This window comes from Arachis ipaensis, chromosome B03 (genome assembly GCF_000816755.2).
Source record: "Arachis ipaensis cultivar K30076 chromosome B03, Araip1.1, whole genome shotgun sequence".
NCBI lineage: Eukaryota > Viridiplantae > Streptophyta > Magnoliopsida > Fabales > Fabaceae > Arachis > Arachis ipaensis.
The window spans coordinates 29792646-29803853 of NC_029787.2; the positions used below are offsets into that span (position 1 = coordinate 29792646).

The 11208-nt window shown below is 34.3% G+C and overlaps 1 long non-coding RNA gene across 1 annotated transcript; it reads left to right on the forward strand.

Annotated features, from left to right (window-relative positions):
- Window positions 8710-9952, forward strand: LOC110269623. Its single transcript, XR_002358394.1, has 2 exons — window positions 8710-9135; window positions 9685-9952. It is a non-coding gene; the product is annotated as an uncharacterized LOC110269623 (long non-coding RNA).

The window sequence follows — 11208 nt, forward strand, 5'->3', positions numbered from 1 at the left end:
AAACAAAATGCTTGAAGAAAAAAAAATAAAAATAAAATACGTAAAGCAAAGAAATGACAAGGAAATATAAAAATAAATCAAAAGTAAAAGGAATAAAGAAAATAAATTAAAAGTTGACTCCAGACACTCACATACACTTGTACTTTATTGTCTTTTGTTGCGTCAGTGTGACGGAAAATTTTGCAGAATTTGGTGTGATGGTGAATTGTTCAAATTGAAGTACCTTATTTCTTCCAAATTTCTCCTGCTTATAGATCACAAGGATGGTCTATAGAATGCTTCTTTCGTGTCACGATCTAATTTCCCTTTTTTTTCTCAGGCTCTCATAATCCACGGCCTTGCCTTGACTTTGAAGGATCTTGTTCTCTAAGGTAGACACACTATGTCTTTGCTTTTACCTTGGTTTTCAAGACCCACGTCCTGTATAGTTCTTTTAGATAAAACCACGTGCGATTAATAAATTTTGACCTGGGTTCTTTTCGACTCAACTCTTTTCATAGTTGATGTTATGCTCTTGTCATGGTTGAGTTTTCACAGTCAGTCAAATTTTTGTACTAACAAATTGCCGCTTAAACTTATTTTTCAGAAAATGAAATGATAAGTTTTACTTGATCATGTGCTATTCTGTGCTAAATTTAAATTTCAGAATTTAAAAAGACAGTTATGATATTTTTGAAACGATGCGTGCGTTTTTCTGAGAATACACAACGTTTCTTACGGGCTTTAATGGGCCTTTAATTCTGAAATTCTTCATATTTCTCCAAAGCATTACTACTTTGTTCGTTACTTTCATCCATCTTCCATTTTTTTCATCTTCATCGTTAAAAACAAGAACATTTCTTTCGTTCACTACCTCTCTCTGCCATTCAGATGGATTCTCAACCAAATGCGTCACCCTCCATTGCTGCTGCGTCATCTACTTCTGCAACTATTGCTACCACTACCACTTCCACCAGTACTCCTGCAACTATGGCTTTTGTTTCTTCTTCTCTTCCGGTCATTACTGCTACCGCCGTAGCTTCTGCATCTAGCATGGCAACCACTACGCTCAACTTCCTCCCCCACATTGCGAAAAAGATGATGATGTTCAGATCATCCCTCCTCCTTCTTTGGTGGTTGATGTAGCACAATTTTATAATAAAGATGGAAGCTTGAAGGTCCCCAATATGGATATTGAAACCACAGAACTCTGGAGGAGCCATGTATTCCTTCCTTTCAAGGTTACCGGCTTCTTATATTCATTTTTAGGGTCTCTTTCTACACAAGAACAAATTGAATTCGACTTTTCTTTCTTTTCATCTCCCCTTGAACATCTCCTTCTAATTTTCTGTAAAAAAATGTTAGGGCTTCTTATTTTGCTAGTCGAATCTTTAGAACTGCCCCTCCCAAGGAATCTAGTTCTCTTCTTTCGACTTGGATGTCGAGGTTGGCCCGACTTACAAACCTATATAGAAATCAGTAGGGATTGTTTTTGCTCTCAAACTAGCTACCTTCGACTTCTCTTATATTGCACACCTCTTAAGAGCTAGCTTATATTTTTGGAGCCTTACTGCTAATAATTTTCATTTTTCTTATGGGATTATTGGGCCTACTTTGATGGAAGTTTCTGTTTTAACTAGCATAGCTCCCGACGAGGAGTGTGTGTCATGGGCTTCCGAGTATTCGGATGATATTTTTGACATCAATTTCGACTCGACTTATGTGTCGGGTTTCATTAAGAACAATATGGAATATGATGGTGATCCTATTATTGATAGTGAGCATGTAGTCTTTCTTCTTTTATGGCTTAATACCTTTGGTTTTTGTCCTAAATCCATTTAAATAAAAAAGAATACTATTTACCATTAGCCATCATGTTTCACTATAAAAAGTACATCGACATCCCTTCTTTAATTTTAGGTCAATTGTATGAACCACTTTCTTTAGTGGTTGGTGAGATCCGATGGGGCAAATCATTGATCAATCCCTTTGGTCCATTTTGGGTTGTCTGCTATCGATGCTTTCTACCACCTCATTACTCTTCTTGAGATAAAAACTAATGACAACACTTCTTATTATCCAAATTCATTCATTTACCCGTTGAAGTGTGGTTGAGTACCTTCATTCTTTCATTAGTTCCAAACCTAATAACCAACACATTGTCGACGATTTGTGGTCTAGAACACTAACTCCTCAAATTCTCCCTGTAGATCTTCCATGTGAATCGGAAATGGCCTTGAAAAATAAATTAGTCACTTACTTTCCTCAATACGTGTCACGACAATTTGGCCTAGCACAAGCATTACCTTTCCCACTCTCCCTGAGGCTCAAATAATACATTATGAGGTGTCGAAACTAGAGAAGTTTGACCAAATCCTTGACTTGAATAATCATAGAGTGAGCACTTAGTACCAAAGACTTGATCTCACTCGTTGTTTTCTTTCAATGCCTGCTTTTCACAAGTGGTGGTCAACCTACTATACTTCTCATTGCTCTTCGATTGAACAAGCCATTTTTAATTTGGTTCTTCCTACTGCGCAGACTTCTAGAGTGTCAAAGAAAACTAAAGGTAAGCATATCAAAGAGATTGTTAAGTTCCAGAAATACTACAAGGTTAAATGGCATTTTAGGGGAATGTAAGGTATATTTTCAACGAGGCCTTAGAGATATGAAAAAGAAAGAAACACACATATATAAATGCTCGAGCGTTAATTACAAGCTTTTACTCGAAATCCTTTGGTACAAAAGAAATCTTTTATGCAATCCTTTAAATTTTCTCCTTTTCTTAATGCCCCTTTTGGCCTTGCTGATCGAATACCAGACCTTCTTAAAGGATCCCTAGGGGTGATTTATCAACTTCGAGAAAATGACCTGAGAACCTTGGGTATAAACACTACTAGTGCCGTTTACTATCGAGGAACTAGTGATAAAATTCACGGTCAAACAAGGATCGCTGGATGTTGATGAGTAAAAATTAAAGCTCACGGGTACCGACAAGTGCACCGGATCGCACAAGTAATACCACAGTGAGTGGATATCGTTCCCATGAAGATTAAAGGATTGAACAAGCAAATTTCTGATTAAAAAGTCTAATTAGATAAATAAAACCTGATTGATGATCGAAGAGGGCAAGAGAGTATCTTGCTAGGAGCCTTGAGAATCTTGAGTGTTGAATGCTTGGATACCACAGATAGTGAACTTGAATGATGAATTGAGAGAAGACAGTGATGATGAGAGTCAAGGGCTTTGGAGATGCTTATGTTCTTAGGAAAACCAATCTTGTTTATTTATCTTGAAGTTTGCAACGATCTTTCACGACAAAACCTTTAGTAACTGATTTCTAATTTCTTGGCTCCTCAGTTTTTCAAGCATTAATTAGGCGTCAATTAATTAATCAAGACATTAAGCACAAAAACTGATTTTGGATTCAAATAAGATTTAAAAGTAGTCCTTAGGTCGAATTATATGTCACGTATTCAAGCTAGTCCTATCCAATTAAATCTTAAAAAAAAACTTAATTTCAAAAGTTGTTCTAATCTGAATTATATGTCACTTATTTAAAATTAGAGTGATTGAAAATCATGTATGTGTCGCACACTAATTGAACTACTATTCCTAGCCGAATTCAAATAGTCATGTGAAAGAGTTTTCAAGCGTTGATTCAAATATCAAATATTTCAATTATAATAAAAGAATCCAAGAAGAATTAGCTTACTTTTCAATCCACTAATCCGAATGAAGAACGAATAACTCAATCATGAAATAGATCAATACAAGACTTCGAAATAAAATAAACATAAATTAATTATCCATAAAAAACATAAACAAAGCTCCTAACTCTTTGACAGAGAATTAGTTACACATGAAGAAGTAAGAAAAACAAGAAGAAGAGAAGTAGTCTGAGGACTTGATGGTCCTCTCTGTGAGCTATGCTCACTTATTTATAGCCTAAATTCTAGAATTCAAATTAAAAACTAAACTAATATTATCCGTTGGAGAGGAAGATAAGATAACTATCCTAATCTTATGTTTCGGAGAGAAAGACAAGGTACTGACTTCAATTTCAAATTCAAAAATAAAAATTCAATTTAAATCCTAACAACTAAATCTCTTATGCTTTTGGAGAGAATCAATAACTAATCTTTTAGAGTCTTCAATTTTCTGAATGTAATTAAGGCTTCTAATAATGTAGATAATTAAGTTTGGGCCTTAATTTGTGGAATCTTGGATGTTGAGAGTTGTAATTATATGTAATTCGGGCTCATATTAGTGAAAGATTGAGCAAAAAGCCCAAAATTTCACTTACAGGAAGGAGATCCGTTGGGCGTGGATCACTAGCCGCCAGGTGTGCATCAAGGGAGTGCTGGGGTCCACCGGGCGTGTATCAAATCCGCCGGGTATGCATGCCTTCCGCCAAGCGTGCATGTGTTGTGCGTTGGCTTGTATGTCTTCGTTTTTCTTGGGCCACGCTTCTTGGGCCACGCTTCTTGGGCGACGCTTTTATTTTCTTTGTGCTTTTCTTGTGAAAAAGCCTTGATTTTTGCTGCTTTTTAAGCTCAAAATTCCTGAAAATATAAAAATACTATCCCAACTCCAAATATTTGATTATTTATTAAATTCTATTAGAATTCATAAGAAATTTAATCAAAATCTAAGAAAATAAAGAAGAAAAATAATTTAAAAACCGTTTAAGATGGCGAGTCATCAGATATCCTTCATGTATCTTGTGTTTCCTTAGGTCTTGGAAAATTACATCTTTACTCATCTTATATTTTCTATGTATTTTCAACTGCTCGATCGACACAAATCATTGGCATTGCCGTTGATCCCCAACCAGTCGAAGAGAACTGGGACTCAAATGATGATGCCGCTCCCAAAAGAGCGAAATCAAAGTGCGGTGCTGGTCAAAGACGGGGTAGGTCGAGTGATGCCATTCTTTCTTCTAAGAAAAGTCATCCTCTCGACATCCTTATGGGCTCTGGTCCTAAGAAAGCTCAAAAGAAAAATCTTGCTGCTTCCTCAAAGGTATATATATATAATCTAAAAAGTCAAAACGGGACTCAAAAACAGGAGTCGCAACAGAAAGCTATTCTAAACGGGAAGTCGACCAACCCATTAATGTTGAAGTCGAAGTGACTATGTATGTTCCTCCTATCATTACAAAACAAATGGTCAATCCACCTCTTCTTTTTCCAATCCCAATTTAAACTGTGCCATCGACAGCCGCTTCTCAGGCTTTTACTGAATCTCCACTGGTAAAATACTTAGCTTCTTGATAAACCCCAATTTTGTGGTTTATCTTGTGTTGAATTTAGGGAATTTTATCATCTTTTCTCACATTTATTCAATGAAATAGCATGATTTTGTGAATTTCTTCTAATTTGTGCTTGAGAGTAAAAACATGCTTTTTAGGCCTTTAATTCGCTAATTTTAATTCACTTTAATTTCATTCGATGTCTTGATATATTTGTTAAGTAATTTCAGGATTAGAAGGCAAAGATTGGGTTGAAGAAATGAAGAAAAAGCATGCAAAAATGGAGAATTCATGAAGAAAAGAAGATTTGCTGAACTGAAGGCCACGCGCACATGTCACCCACGCGTACGCGTGAGAAGGAGATTCACCAGCGACACGCACACATCACCCACGCGCACGCGTGACCAGAGAATCATCAATCAACGTGCATGCGTCATCCACGCGCACATGTGATGTTGATCACGTGACTCTCTTAAAGGCAAAACGCCGGGGGCGATTTCTGAGCTCAAGGAGACCCAAATCCAACTCATTTCTGATGCTTTTGAACCCAATGATTGCAAGAGAATGGGAGGGAGCAATCATAGTGTAGTTTTTCATCATGTTGTAGGTTAGAATTCTAGAAAGATAAGCTCTCCCTTCTCTTTAGAATTTAGGGTAGTTTAGGCTAAATTCCCTTAGATCCAACTTTTAATTCTTGTTTTGATTTAGTTTTCCCTTTTAATTCTTTGTTATTACACCTTTGCTCTTCTAGATTTTGTTGTTAATTTCTTTTTCATGTCATTTTTATGTTGATGCACTCTTGTTGATTTCAATTTCCTTTTAATGCAATTTTATATTTCTATGTCTTTTTATGTTTATCTCCATTGCTATTGTTGATTTCTTGTTTGTGTTAGTTATGTATTTTATTAATTCTTACATTTTGTGATGTTTACTTTTATTGCACTCTAGGAGTTTGTTAAAATATTTTCTCTAGTTATTGAGTAGCTTTCTTTACTCTTGGCCTAGGTTAAGAGAATTGAGTGACCTTGAGTCATTGGGTCTCATTGAATTGATGATATGAGAACCCTTAGTGGTCAATTTGATAACTATTGACACTAGCTTATTACTAAGTCAATTAATAGCTAGGTTAGGACTTATGGATTGATGTTGATCAAGCCTATTTGACGTACTTCAAGTGTTGAAGTAGACATTGTACGCACTTTAACCATAGAGGTAGACTAAATGGGTTGGTCCCTCATAATTGTCAATATATGGTTTGTAGACAAGGATGGTGATCTCAATTCCTATGACTAGTCAAAAGTTCTTTCTCTTTTTTTATTAGTTAATTGTCATTTACTTTCTTATTATTTACTTTTGTTGTTAATTACCAAATCAAACCCCCTTGTCCCCTTCATAGCCAATAATTGATCACTTCATTGCAATTCTTTGTGAGACGACCCGAGGTTTAAATACTTCGTATAATTTTTATTGGGGTTTGTACTTGTGACAACCAATTTATTAAAATTTGATTTGAGGATCGAATGTCGGTTTGGGCTATGCTCACAACGAAATTATTTTGTTAAATTCCGAACCGGTATAAATTCTTGTATTACTTCTTTTACCATTTCTTTTGCAATTATTCAGATATTAATACGTATTACTTTCTCTCTTGTAGGCAAGCTATATGCCTCTCCCCGGTGATGCCGAGACACATCAAGAGTCTGGCCCTGCTTCGACAACTGTTGCAGCTGTTTCCACAATCATACCTGACACAGATGAGGCTGTTGTCGAACAAGATCTTGAGCCTCCTTTCAACATTCCTACTCTTGTGGCTGGATATTTAAGTTTTGAGGACCTCGGCCTTGATCTTGAAATATCTTGTCCGAAGTTCGACAAGTGTACTCTTCAGAAGTAACTAGGATGCTATCTTTTTTAGATCCGGAACCCATCATTGTACCCCAAGTTCAAGAATCAACGCTAGACGCTTCGACTCATGAAGAAGATGTCACTTTTCCTTAACCTCAAACGCCACCAGATCCTAATCCCCTGATTGTTGAAAAGGTTAACATAGTTCTCGATTGCCTCAATAAGCCTTTAGAGGACATTAACAACAATGCTGACATGAAAACTTGACTCATTGATGCTCTGACTTTCAAAAATTCCAAGTGAAGTTCATACAGCTCTAAGTGCTTTTGTTGAAGACATTTACAATTATATCTCCAAGTCCCAGACTGCTGAGAAAGATCATAACAAGTCGATCGAAGTCTTAGTTAATCATGATGCTTAATTAAAGAAATGAGAGGCTACTATGACTCAGATTGAAGACGTCTTGTCATAAGGTTAGGCTAAAGAAAAGGCCATGGCTTCGAGGATCGAAATTCTTACGAAGGAGTTGGCTGAGTTAGGGTCTGGTCAGAAAAAAGTTACAACCACTAATGCTACTCTTATGCTTCGACAGGAAAATGCTTGAAGAAAATAAATAAAAAACAAAATACATAAAACAAAGAAATGACAAGAAAATACGTAAAAAAAAATAAACATAAATCAAAAGTAAAAGGAAAAAAAATAAATTAAAAGTTGACTCCAAACACTCACATGCATTTGCACTTTATTATCTTCTGTTGTGTCAGTGTGATTGGAAATTTTGCAGACTTTGGTGTGATGGTGAAGTGTTTAGATTGAAATCCCTTATTTCTTCCAAATTTCTCCTATTTATAGCTCACAAAGATGGTCTGTATAATGCTTCTTTCGTGCCACGATCTAATTTTCCTATTTTTCTCAGACTCTCATAACCCACGACCTTGTCTTGACTATGAAGGACCTTATTCTTCAAGGTAGACACCCCACATCTTTGCTTTTACCTTGATCTTCAAACCCCACGTCCTGTATAGTACTTCCAAATAAAATCACGTGTGATTACTAAACGTCGACTTGAGTTATTCTCAACTCAACTCTTCTCATAATCAATATTCTGCTCTTGTCATGGTCGAATTTTTACCGTCAGTCAAAATTTTGTACTCAAACACGGATCCAGATAGAAGTAAGAAAGGGCATTTGCCCCCACAAAGATTTTGATAAAAAATATAATTACATATAAATGTTAATATTTATCTTTTTGTTATATTATGTTTAATAATTTATTGAACAATAATAGACTCTTAAATAGAGTTCAGATCCATAACAAATTAATCTTTGATCTGTTATGTTAGAATATACTATAAAAAAATAAAATAAAATAAAAATAAAATATCTATACATAAATTTTACTTTATATATTTTTGCCCCTATTATTAATTTTGTCTGAGTCGTCCCTGTTTGTACTAACAATGGTATAATATAAAAAATACACGGCATTAATTTTTATACTATAAGGTGTTTGGCATGTCACATACTTATACGTTATTTTCAAACTAATGAAATAATTATATTCTAAACAACAGTTTGGAACACTAAGAGTTTTGTTTTATTTTTTTTATTTATAGTACCTTTAACTTTCAGTATTAAGAATACACATACAAGCTAAGCAAGGAACATTCTCATTCTAGAATAAGCAAGGAACATTCTCATTCTAGAATCATGTTATTTAACAACATTAAGCATAGTTTCAATATTATATAAAATCTAGTCTATGGTAAATTCGTCATTGCAAGATTAAAAAGAGAAGAGAAATCTATGGCTAGAAATAGTATCACATATGCACTAATAATGCTCATAATTGGAATAGATATTTGTTACGCGATTGTTGAACTTCATAATACTATTCCTGAATTACCTTCGACTTCGTCTTATTATGTTGCAATTAATCTTAAATTAATTGATTGTATAAAAAAGTGCAGGAGTAGATTTCCAACTAAATCAAAAGTGTTCCAGGAATGCAAAAAAAAATGTATCGACGAGTTTACACCGAAACCTCCCAACTGATGGTAAGTTATTGTAAATCATTTTGAATTTAAGTATCTTGTATATAAATATTTGATGTGATATATTCTCCTTTCTTTTAACAGTATTCATAGACTCATTAATTATAGAGAAAGTATGTAAGCTGGTCACTCATTTACTTGATATAAAATACACTATGAAAGAGAATTCAAAGACATTTTGGTACTTGAAAAAAAAAAATCTTCAATGATATAATATAAATTAAAATAAATAATAAAAACATATTTGATTTTTCAATTTTAGTTGAAAAAAAAAAAGTTTTACCGCTTTTTATTATTAGAGTTTGAAGCATTGTGTTTCTAGGGTAATGGAGTCCAGTTTTAGTTGTGTTTCAAGACTTGTACAGGGGTCATTTCCAATAAAAAAAAAGGGGGGGATTATTCCAATCAAAATTTAATTTAATAATACTCTAATTAATGGAGAAAATTTTCAGATATATATTGAGTTGCAATTCACTATGCTAATTCAATTTAATAATACTCTAGTTAATTTTATAGAAAAATATTCATAATAAGTCCTAACATTTATTACAGGTTTGGTAGAGTGTAAATTTTAATAGATTCTCGAATGAAAGGAAGACGAGTTGAGCATCATCAGATTATTTGGAACTATTGGTGCTGCTGATATTGGATATTTCAATACTTTTGTTTTCCATGTTTATTTTCTTATTGTGTACTGTGTAATTCAAATATATATGAGAGGGTTCAGCTATTCCGTTGCTTTTGTCCTAAAGCAATAGTAACTGCTTTTATTATAATAAAATGTTTTAAAATGTTATGAAATGAAATGAATTAAACAATATTCTGAAAAATCAAATTAAATTGGTCAGTTGACCGAATTAATAAAAATCGATCATCTAATCAGTTCGATTGACATGAAGAATTATTCTGCAAAAATTGGTTTAAGAATTGGTCAAATTGATGATTAACCAATAAACTGTCGGAATCAATTGGGTTTTTTCTGATTTGGTAGTGTGTATATTAGTGTATATATAAAATTAGAATTACCTACCTCCTTTCTCTCTCTCTCTCTCTGCGGAACCCAGCCACCATTCCATTGCGGAACTCTTCTCCTCTGGTAGAGGGTGTTATCGCTACCGGTGAGGACAGATCGTGGGTGCCACCATCGCCCATGGAAAGTTTGCTCGCTTTTCCTAGATCCTCTTCTTCTCGACATCGCACGAATTTCTACTCGGAGCTATTGGCATTGTCTAGTAAACCACAATTTTATAATTTATTTTGTATTGAATTTGGTGGATTTTGTCAACTTTTCTCCCATTTATTCACTAAAATAGCATGGTTTCATGAATTTCTCCTAATTGTGCTTAATGGTTAAAAATATGCTTTTTAGGCCTTTAATTAGTCAAATTTAATTCACCTTTAATTCCATTCGATGCCTTGATGTGTTTGTTAAGTGATTTCAGATTTAGAAGGCAAAGATTGGATTGAAGGAATGAAGAAAAAGCATGCAAAAATAGAGAATTCATAAAAAAATAAAGTTTTGGAAATCTGTCATGCGAGACGTACGAGTGACTCACGCGTACGCATGACCTGGAAAATCGCAATATGACGCGTACGCGTGACCTACACGTACGCGTGACAAGCAGCACATGACCAATGAAGCACGCTGAGGGCGATTTCTGGACTTGCTAGAGCCCAATCCAACTCATTTCTGAAGCTATTTGATGCAGAATTCAAGAGGGAACAAAGGGAGAGCACTTAGGAATAGTTTAGAAACATGCCTTAGGTTATATTCTAGAGAGATAAGCTCTCTCTTCTCTCTAGAATTAGGGTAGAACTAGGTTAATTGCATCTTAAATTTAGGTTTAATTGCTTGTTTTGATTTAATTTCTTTTACTTTTCCTTGTTTTATTGTCTTAATCATCTTAGTTCTTCTTGTTAATTTCTCATTTTTGTTGCCTTTATGTTCATGCACTCTTGTTGATTTTAATTTCATTTAATGCAATTTATGTTTTCATGTTTCTTATTATTTAATTGAGTTGTTATTGTGATTTTCTTGCATTAGGTAGTTGTAGAATTTATATTTCTTACAGTTTT